This window comes from Apium graveolens, unplaced genomic scaffold (genome assembly GCF_009905375.1).
Source record: "Apium graveolens cultivar Ventura unplaced genomic scaffold, ASM990537v1 ctg1207, whole genome shotgun sequence".
Lineage (NCBI taxonomy): Eukaryota > Viridiplantae > Streptophyta > Magnoliopsida > Apiales > Apiaceae > Apium > Apium graveolens.
The window spans coordinates 60,966-69,515 of NW_027417129.1; the positions used below are offsets into that span (position 1 = coordinate 60,966).

At 32.9% G+C, this 8,550-nt stretch overlaps 1 long non-coding RNA gene across 1 annotated transcript; it reads right to left on the reverse strand.

The window, feature by feature from the left end:
• Positions 1 to 5,273: 5,273 nt before the first annotated feature.
• On the reverse strand, positions 5,274 to 6,002 carry LOC141699726 (uncharacterized). The gene is made up of 3 exons (XR_012566083.1): positions 5,968 to 6,002; positions 5,601 to 5,810; positions 5,274 to 5,446 (listed from the first exon to the last, which is right to left on the reverse strand). It is a non-coding gene; the product is annotated as an uncharacterized LOC141699726 (long non-coding RNA).
• Between the last annotated feature and the right edge of the window lie 2,548 nt (positions 6,003 to 8,550).

Here is an 8,550-nt window from a genome sequence, read left to right on the forward strand (position 1 = left end):
GGTGCTTGTTTGAAACCAAAGATTTCTTATAGCATTATATATACAAAGTTAATAAAATGAGGGTCTTCAAAGCCATGTGGTTGTTCCACATAGACTTCTTCTTCAAGCTCTCCATTGAGAAAAATATTCTTAACATCCATCTAATGCACCTTGAAACTTGATTGTGCAACAAATGCAATAAATATTCTAATGGATATTAATGTGACAACTATTACAAATATCTCATCATAGCCAATGCACTTCTGCTGTGAGTAACCAATTGCAACCAACCTCACTTTGTTCCTAATCACTACATCTTGTTCATCTACTTGTTCATTAGATCCCATTTTGTTCCAACAATGGTCCTGTCTCTTTGTGTTGGCATTAGTTCCTAAATTTTGTTCCTCTTAAACTGATTAACTTTCTCTTGCATAACCACTTTCAAATTAGTATAACTAAATGCTTCTTCAATATTCTTAGGTATATTCTGGGACATAAAACAATCATATAAGAACTCATTCAATTCACACCTGAAGAATTTTTATTCGATTATACTTAAGAAACACTTGATACCATTCAAACTTCATTCTTGATCAATTGTCCAAGGACAGACTAGTAAGTGCTACATAAAATTCTCAGGGCTTATATATGTAATATGTAAAAAATGGCCAGCGGAAAATATGTGATATTATGTAAATGCGCACACGTGCAATAAGTTCTCAAATTATCCACTACAAATTCAGTGCTGGAATCTTTTTTCCAAAGGTTAGTAACAAAATTGGTTTTTAATATGATTCTCATGGCTTCTAATATTTGAGTGTGCAACAAATGCAAGAAAGATTCTCATGGCTTCTAATATAATAAGCGGTGCAAAGGTCTCATCACAGTCAATGTGCTCTTGCTATGAATAAATAATTGTAACCAACGCTGTTTTATTCCTAATGACTATATCATGTTCATCCATCTTGTTGCTTAGAACCCATTTTGTTCCAACAATGGTTATGTCTCTTGGTGTTGATACTAGATCCCAAACTTTTTTCCTCTCAAACTAATTGACTTTCTCTTGCATAACCACTATTAAATTAGGGTAAATTATAGCTTCTTCAATATTCTTAGGTTTATTCTACGACAAAAAAATATCAATATAAGAAATCATTCATATGTGGATCTTCTTGTTCACAGTTAAAGAATTTTGATTGGATTAAATTTAAGAACCACATTATACCATTCAAACTTCATTCTTGATCAATTATACAGGAAGAAACTATTAATTGCTACATAGAATTCTCGGGTATTAAATATGAAATATGTTAAGGAATGGAAAGTGGTAAATATTTGTTATTATGTAAATACGCACAAGTGCAATAACTTTTGAAATTATCCACCACAAATTCGGTGTTGCAACCTTTCTTCAAAGGTTAGTAACAAAATTGGTTTTTAAACTAGTATTCTTATCCTTAAAAATTTGAGTGTGCAACAAATTCTCAGAAGATTCTAATGACTTTTAATATGATTACTAGTGAAAATGTCTCATCATATATAGTCAACACGTTTTTGCTGTGAATAGCCATTTATAATCAACCTTGCTTTGTTCTTAATGACAACACCTTGTTCATCTATCTTGTTCCTTAAAATCCATTTTATTCCAACAGTGGTCCTGTCACTTGGTGTTGGCACTAGTTCCCAAATTTTTCACCTCTCAAACTGATTGACTTCCTCTTGCATAACCATTATCAAATTAGGGTAACTTAATTCTTCTTCAATATTCTTAGTTCATTTTACACATAAAGCATCCATATAAGAACTCATTCATATTGGATGTGCTTGTTTACACCTGAAGAATTTTGATTGGATTAAACTTAAAAAACATTTGATACAATTCAAACTTTATTCTTGATTAAGAGTCCATAAAAAGACTTGTAATTGCTACACAAAATTTTCGGGGCTTATATATAAAATTTGTAAAAAAGTATACATGTCAAAGAATAGGCATTTGTTAGTATGTAATATTACGTAAATGCGAACAAGTAAAGTAAGTTCTCAAATTATTCACCATTGGGTTGTTACGACCTTTTTTCGAAAGGTTAGTAACCAAATTGATTTTTCAACTAGTTTTCTAAATCGATCCTATGATGCATAATATTAAAAAATTATTTCTTCATCTAAGAGAGCAAGCAGCAAAAATCTATTGTCGTATTTAATAATAGCGTAAAGTTTCCTGTCCTCATGTGCATCATGCGTATAACACATAGTTGTGGCATCAGCATCCCCTTCGCATTGTTGTTTTATTTGCGAGGTCTACCCCTTCTCTTTTATTTAGCATAACAGATACTAGTGGTATTAGCATCTCCTATTTCAATGTTATTCTTCTTGCGAGGTTCACCACTGCCCCATTTACATAAAAGTTAGCGATGAGATCAACATTACCATTCGTAGTGTTGTTCACTTTGCGATGTCTACCTCTTCCCCATTTAGCATAGCATGTAGTAGTGGAATCAATATCTCCCCTTGAGGTGTTATTTTTTCCAAGTCAACTATGTAGTGAAATATATAATTTATGATTGCCTACACAATTTTTGGATATACATCAAAATAATATTAACACTTATAGCTAATGCGCTCCTCCTATGAATAACCATTTGCAATTAACCTTACTTTGTTCCTAATGACTACACCTTGTTCATCCATCTTGTTCCTTAGAACCCATTTTATCCAACAATGGTCCTGCCTCTTGGTGTTGGCACTAATTCCCAAATTTTGTCACTCTTAAACTGATTGACTTACGTATAGCCATTATCAAATTAGGATAACTTAATTCTTCTTCAATATTCTTAATTCATTTTGGGACATGAAGCATCAATATAAGAACTCATTCATATTGGATCTGATTGTTTATAAATGAAGAATTTTTATTGGATTAAACTTAAAAAACATTTGATACCATTCAAACTTTATTCTTGATTAGGAGTCCAAGAAAAGACTTGTAATTGCTACACAAAAATTTCAGGGCTTATATATGAAATTTGTGAATGAGTATACATGTAAAAGAATGGCCATTTGTTAGTAAGTAGTATTATGTAAATGCGCACAAGTACACTAAGTTCTCAAATTATCCATCAATTGGGTGTAACAACTTTTTTTCCAAAATTTAGAAACTAAATTGGTTTTTAAACTAGTTTTCTATAAATCGATCATATGATACATAATATTAAAAAACCATTTTTTCATCTAGGAGAATAATTAGATATGATTAGTAGCAAAAACCTATTATTTGAGTAATAATAGCGTAATGTTTCTTGTCCTCCTGTCCATCATGCGCATAGCAGATAGTTGTGGCATAAGTATCCCCTTCGCATTGTTGTTTAATTTGCGAGGTCTACCCCTTTTCTTTTATTTAGCATAGCAAATACTAGTGGCATTAGCATCTCCCATTACAACGTTATTCTTCTTGCGAGGTTCATCACTTCCCCATTTAGCATAACAATTAGCGACAAGATCATCTCTACTTCTTCCCCATTTAGCATAACATGTTATTTAGCATAACATGTTGTGGCATCAGTATATCCCTTCAAGGAGTTGTTTTTTCCAAGTCAACTAAGCATGGAAATATACAATTTATGATTGCCTGCACAATTTTTGTATATACATCAAAATAATATTGACACTTATAAATTATAAATAACTCAATTACAATGTCTGCTTAGACCATCAAACAATCAACAAATTTTGTTTTATTTAAAATGCCGTACACTATTTGTATGATGTTTTTAAGTTCTATAATACGAGATGATTAAATTTTTATATAACAGTTTCACACGCAGAGATGCAATCTCTTAAAATGTTTATAGAGAGCATAGGAATGTATATATATAGTTTGGTAGCAAAGATGGTAACCAAACCGTTTGATCTCTTTTAACATTATTTAGTGTCAATCGTATCTTTAAATAATGAAAATAAATCATATCAATCATGTTTTTATAATATTCTAAATTATTACTATCTCCACATATTTTTTAATACAATATTTATTCACTAGTACAAACTGAACTTTTAGCGTCGGTCAAATAACCCCTAAAGCGTCGGTTAAGTGGCGTAGCAAATGTGGGAGACGCTATAGGTATAGCCCTTTAGCGTCGGTTAAGTAGGAGACACTAAAGTCTTGACATTAGTGTCAGTTATTCAAACAGCCGACGCTAAAGGCTGCCCAACAACATCGGTTATTTAAAATGCCGACGCTATAGGCCTGCCAAATATAGCATCGGTTGTCTAAAATGCCGACGCTATAAGCCTGCCCAACAGCGTCGGTTGCCTGAAACGCCGACGCTATAGCCTTACTCAATAACGTTGGCTGTCTGAAATGCCGACGCTACTGTCCTGCCCAATAGCGACGGGTATCTAAATAACCAATGCCTAAACTGATTTTTTTGAAAAAAAACATTTTTGTTTTCTTTTAAGCATTTGACAATTTTCTTGTAAGAATTTGACAAGAATATACTTAAATTGCATTAAAAAAATTGAACCATCAATTCGATCTTAATAATAAAAAAATATTACATAATAATTTATTACATCAAAATAAATGTCTCAGCAAGAGACCTTCATTTACAATATATTCATTAAAAGCGAAAGAGCAGAAAAGACAATCAAAGCTTAATGACTTCTCTCATCTTGTATCTCAAGAGTTAAGTTCACACAACACCAACTCCACGTATTTTAGGACCTTCGATAGAAGAAATTTGTCGATAAGTGTGCCTGCAAGCCCCAAACAAGGAGATAAGAGAATGATAATCATAAGTGAAAGAACAATTTCCAAATGCATATAATATCATGCAACTAGCATAGCCTCCTGCCACATCAAACATATGTTGTTGAGTAAACAGAAAATTTAAGGCTCACCTGCTAATGAACAAATACATTCCAGAGCAATAAAAGTGTGTGCTCCTTGTCACCATTAAAAATGTCTCCAATTATTACAGTACCGTCGTCATCATATAATGCAATACCAGCTTGCTTTTAATCTTAAAACACAACACCACAGTGGGTTAAATTCTTTTTACGAGTGTCTGATGGAAACACCAGTTTCTGCGTTAAACAAAAAGCATAATAGAGCAATGCTTATATCAGCGAAAAATCAATGATAGTTTATTAATCAGTTCAGTTAGGACTGAAATAATGTCAAGACTTAAAAAATAATATCATCATAACCCAAAATTATATGTATAATTAGATGGTATATAAATACATTTTTAATTAAAGATTTAGGCTTATAACATAACGTCTTTCAAGGATATGGGCCTAGGAAATCCTTATCATCCCCATCACTGTCAGAAATGTCAGATAAATATACAATATCTTCTTTGATTGGGTCATAAACTCTTTGATATTGGAATGTTAGTAGTGCTTTCCTGAAAAATTCTTCATACATAGGTGGAACTGCAACATTACTATACTTCAAGTGCTTTATTACCTGAATTTTATAACATAAATAGAATCATTTAGGATAAATTAGTACATTTTAAAAATCAACAGACAGGACGAAGTCACGACTAAATTCGGGAGTTTAAGATGGTGCTGGGGAATGAATTTTTTTTTTAAAAAATAACAATATCGGTAACACTTACCTTGTCATAGCTTTTGAATTTCTTAATAAGAGCGTGGGCCTTTTTTAGGCCCATTCCAGGCAAAGACTGCAAATAGTCACAACCACTTAAAATGCACATCTCCAGAAACATCTGCTTGGTGAAATCAGTAAGATTTAGCTCCTTGTTCTGTTGTAGACGAGATGACTGAAATTCAACACCTTGTCCAAACTTGTCCATCTTGTAGATGATCTGGATTTATGAGATGATTAGAGTTTCTCAAATGTAATAAAAAAGAAAGTAACCTTTTTGCTAAGTATATATCATATCATCCACAAATTAAAATATCACAGGAGATGCTCAAGGGTCTCAGTAAAATAAAAATTACATAGCCCACAAAACAATATACTCTTGGACAACCAAATGGTATCAAGTCTGAGTCCTCGGTTATAACTGTGTCAACCAGTTTGCTGACAGCCAAGAAGGTCATTTGCGCATCTGCCTCGTAAGGAGCCACAACATAAGCAACATTCTCCTGCTTTAAGACCTTCCAAATGAAGATGCATATAAGAATCTCCACATGTCAGAAGGATGACACAAAAATCACTGAGACGACAGTGAGTTTAACACATGATATAAACTTAACACAACATTATGCGCAGAACAGTGGAACACATTTTTTATTGCAAAACTCAAACAATACCTGAATCAAATCATATGAAATAGAGGGTGTTATATCAACAGCTTTTGAATAGCACTCATAAGCAGCAGATCGATTTCCACCTGATTCATGCTCCAGTGCGCGTGCAAGATTTTCTTTTCTTGACCTGTGATCAGCAAAACTAGTTAGATTTTCTTTAAATAAAATATTAACTGTGATGAATAAATACCTGACATCATTGACCAGAAAACTTTTCACAACTACCACAAATGAAATTGATCAAAGATATTAATTTGAAATATATCACAAAAGATTTATACTTAACTCAACTAGTGCCCGTGAAAACGTGACAAAAAATTCTCAAACATGCATGTCTAGATACAAGAAATTATTACATACTGAGTACGAAGACAACTATAATTATTAGTGACAGATCAGGTGGAGTACGTGATGGAGATAGATCTTCTGTATTTCTAAAGGTACACAGAGCATCTCAGAGTTTTAAACTATTTTTATTAGGGAATGTTTGGACCGACACAACTAATCATATCATTTGAGAAAACAAAAGAATAAGTGTGGCTGTGAACTTTTGACCATTTGGGCATCCTTCCTTGACAATTTAAATTCTTTGTACCATCTGCAAACAATGCTAACACTCTTACCATGATTCATATGTGTAAAATATAGCAAACAACCACCTTATCAGTTCAAAATGAAATTAGAAGTATATGACCCAAACTAGCACTTGTCTTCATGAAACAAAATACACAAAAAAATATATACATCTGTCCAATTCCCAGCAGATAAAATCAAATTCGGATACCTTGCTCACTTTTTCTCTTGCTCACTCTTCATTGGTAGATGACCTCCGTCGAAGACAAGAATTGGTTTAACTACCATGATGCCGTAACATATTCACTCTATGCATACAATAGCCAATATGCCTGCTGAGTTACAACACAAACCACAACCATAAATCACGTAACATTCAATCAATTTTGTCAGGAATATGAAACTACTAATCTCTAACCTAATCACTCTTACACCAGAAAAGTCAGTTATGGTTTGTAGATTTCAATGATGCTATTGACAGCTTAGCTTGTCATGATTCCCCATTAATGTATGTTGTCTTCAGAGTTCAGAGTAAGCTTGCCACAGAGTACATGAAATTTATGAATAGTTACCTCAAGTGTAAATTCTTAAATAACAATTATGTAAGCCATAATTTTTTCTGACATTGTTTTGTTCTCTATAAAGGGGTCCAATTCCTATTAAAAATATTGTAGGAAGATATGCAATGCGTTTCTTTAGAAGACTTGTTATCTGATATGCTCTAGATCAAAGAATTATGGAATACATGTACTAATACTCGCCTATTTCTTGCTAGTAGACCTTCTAATTTGTGCACATTATATTTTATTGTCACGTCTTATAAATAGAACCACTTTTTAACCAGTAAACGGAACCTGTAGATTGAAAAGCACAAAAGGCACAGGAACAAGAATTATTACATTTATGTACTCATGTCAAACAAAAAATATCCAAGAAACCGGATACCAACTAACAGGCTACAATGTTACAAATCATCGGTCATGACAACACATATCATCGGAACCATTAGATTATCAATAACGAATGGTTGTGATAACTAATAAATTTTTCCCATTTTATATAAAGTGATAAGTAGATCAAAAAGATATAAAAAGAGTAAAATCAAGACCTTGATTCTAAAAGTTCAGTTTGTACTAGGGGTTATTTGACCGACGCTAAAAGTTCAGTTTGTACTAGTGTCTGCATAACAAGACTCGAATACAATTTCCCTCTCAAAAATAGCAAAATGAGCAATTAAATTACATTACATTACTTCACACAACTTTACAGCCTCAGTTTGAATTCCTGTCACACATGACAGCATCACATAAGTTTTCCGCCTCAATTTCAATTCTAGTTACAGATGACAAGAATCACACTTACCATAACAAACTCACACAATAAACAACGTACAGAGAGAGAGAAACCAGTAGTAATCCTTCCTTGCTCGGCGTCTTTCTTATTCTCTCTATTGGTCCCAATCTCCTTCTTTCCTCGGTGTCTTTCTTTTTCTCTCTACTGGCCCCCTTTCCTGTAAACTGCAAAAGTAGCCTAATTTTGGCCACAAACAAAAATTGTTCTAACATTATTTACTCGAAGTCATAAAACACACAACTTTGGACAATTATAAAAAACAGAGGGTGTAATGTACTTATTTATGAAGAACCCTAAATACTAACAAAGCAATCAATCTCACGGGAGATGCACCACTAAGAAATCAATCGAACCTGGAGATTCCCA